Genomic DNA, 2,500 nt, shown 5'->3' on the forward strand with positions numbered 1-2,500 from the left:
AAGCCCAAAGCTGCACTGAAGAATTTGTTTGTCAAGTACGTTTCGTTTTTGGCACATAGCTCTGTGATCCTCATAATATTACGTGAAAGTGAATTTGTCCGCGTCGAATTTGGTGAAGAAGAATTCCATTCACCCTCACTTTCCATCCTCATAATCACGCAGTCAAAAGTATCATTCTTAATAATTTTAAATTACTCCAAAATGATCCCGAGACTGGTAGAATCTTTTCGCAACCTCCACTTATTTCATTCAAACGCGACAACTTTTTGGTTAGAAGCGCGCTCAAAACTAACGATTAACCCGGCACTTTCAAATGTGCGCGCTCACGATGCAAAACTTGTCTTTTCATTCTTAACACTAGCAAGATATTTGAGGAGACGGGAAAATCGGAGAACCGGGAGAAAAACCTCTCGGAGCAGACAAAGGACCAACAACGTTAACAAACTTAGCCCACATATGGTCCGAGCTCGGAATCGAACGCAACCCGGGCCGCATTGGTGGAAGGCGAGTGGAAGCACCATGAAAACTATTTTTAGAACAAGATCTGTGTAGGTCATTTTCTAAAATAAGAACCTGTTTAATTTTTTAGGCGAACCTGGTTCTTATGTAACTCGAGGCTAAAATGAAATTTTTAGCTTAACAGGTTCTTAAAACTCTGATATATATTCTTAAGTCACCCATTACCCACACGAAAACGGCGGAAAACACCAACCAAATCGATGACTTGAAACGCATTGTTTGAAAACGCTCCGATTTTTAGTATGAACAAGTGGCCAATAGAATTCTTTTAGTTTAATTTTATTTTTTGTTTTTTACAATTTCATTTTGTAGATAACTTAACATAGGATCTCTTATACTCAATTAAGTTATTTATCATTCTCCTGTAAACTAGTAGTCAAATTCTGTAAGTACGATATGTTAATAGGCCGTTTTCGAGATATTAAAATTCAACTAGCTTGAAAGAGAGGTTCTGAGGACAAAGACAAAGGAAGTGGATGATATGCAAATACTTTTCACATTAATTTCAACGTGTTTCTATTGTTCTTGTGCTCACTGCCTCACTATCAAGCTGAATATTTGATATTTCGAAAATTCGCCTATTGGTTTTGCTATTTTATTACTGTCCCCAAATAGTCCATAAGCAAGATACTTAAATAAGGTTTTACTTACTTACTTACGAATACTTTTGAAAAAGATGATGTGGAAGCGGAATTTGCATATCCCGAATAATGACAGCGACTAATTAAAACATTTTATAGAGATTGACACGGCACATTTTTAAATTTAATTGTTTCGTGGTTACCGTAATTTGACGGTAATGACTGATTGGTATGCTTTTACTGAGCTACGTCGAAATGACATTCCTTTAAGTTTTAGGTAAACGTTTGAGAGCCAAAAATTAAAAAGAAAAACGTTATTGATATATTTGAAAGGACTTCTCGCTGTGGGCTGTACGTTCTGTAGCCCCAGCTTTAAATTAACTACGCTAAGTGCTTTAGTTCACTGATAAATTTTGCTTACAACTCTAACGTCCCATAGTTATCTGTGGATACGCGAAATTTTGTTTGAGAGATTCCCATTTTTATATATTCCGTCCTCCATTCTTCTTTTTCCATTCCTCGATTTACTATTCCTTCCTTTACAATGGCCTCAAGTCTTTTGTCCAAACGGCCAATGTAAATTGGTGTTTTTTTTTTCTCCTCTTTCACACTAAGTGAATTCGTAAAAAAATTTATAAAGAAAAGCTTTTCTCATTTTCTCTTAAGAAAACATGAAATATATTTTAACCTTTTTGTTACTTTTTCAACGAAGTTCGCTCTTTGACCTATCAAAAAGCTCCACAGGATGCAAAAATATCGTTACTTGAGATTTCCTTCCATCTTCACCTGTTTTTCTCACGTATGTTTTCAACTTATCTGATCGCTTAAAAGGGTAGCATTCAATTGAAGCACGGTTCGGTATTCTAACGCAAGGAGAGCATATTTTCCAACAAAAGGATTAGATTTCACCGCCGCTTACCTCTCAGCCCAGAAATTTCTAATTGCCGGTTACGGATGCGAATCGTCACCATATGCTTTTCTGCCGCAAAATACCCTATTTTCCATTTCTTATCTTGTGCTTTAAAGCGTTGCCGAATTTGATTGGAAAAAAAGGAATCCATTTTTTTGCAGGCGAAATGAGAAAATTAAAGTAACTCAACTCGATATCTTAAAACCATTTCGGGAAGAAACTGAAAAGCTTCTAAGCTAAACTATCATCAATCTTTAGTACCTTGTTTCCACTGACTTCAGTTTAGAGAAACTCTTCCAGTGAAATCCAAAAGCAAATTCTGTTTTGAAGTCTGCTCTTTGATGAGTGAAAAACAAACGGCCGCATTAATTTAACGTGCTAGCGATAAAATATAGGGAGTAAGTTATCACTTTGACAATACATTCGTATATCTTACCCTGGTGACGCACATAGGCGAATTTAAATTTGTCAAAGACCAACAGATGCACGG

At 36.2% G+C, this 2,500-nt stretch overlaps 1 protein-coding gene across 1 annotated transcript in view; it reads right to left on the reverse strand.

The window, feature by feature from the left end:
• LOC138015812 (sprouty-related, EVH1 domain-containing protein 3-like) overlaps positions 1–2,500 on the reverse strand; it is a 17,062-nt gene that overhangs the window by 14,440 nt on the left and 122 nt on the right. The window contains exons 1-2 of the mRNA XM_068862923.1: positions 2,447–2,500; positions 2,272–2,346 (exon numbers count right to left, since the gene is read on the reverse strand). The exon at positions 2,447–2,500 is cut by the window's right edge and continues 122 nt beyond it. The gene's annotated coding sequence lies outside the window, so the exon portion shown is untranslated. The remainder of the gene's footprint in view (positions 1–2,271; positions 2,347–2,446) is intronic.

Source organism: Montipora capricornis, chromosome 9 (genome assembly GCF_036669925.1).
Source record: "Montipora capricornis isolate CH-2021 chromosome 9, ASM3666992v2, whole genome shotgun sequence".
NCBI classification, from domain to species: Eukaryota; Metazoa; Cnidaria; class Anthozoa; order Scleractinia; family Acroporidae; genus Montipora; species Montipora capricornis.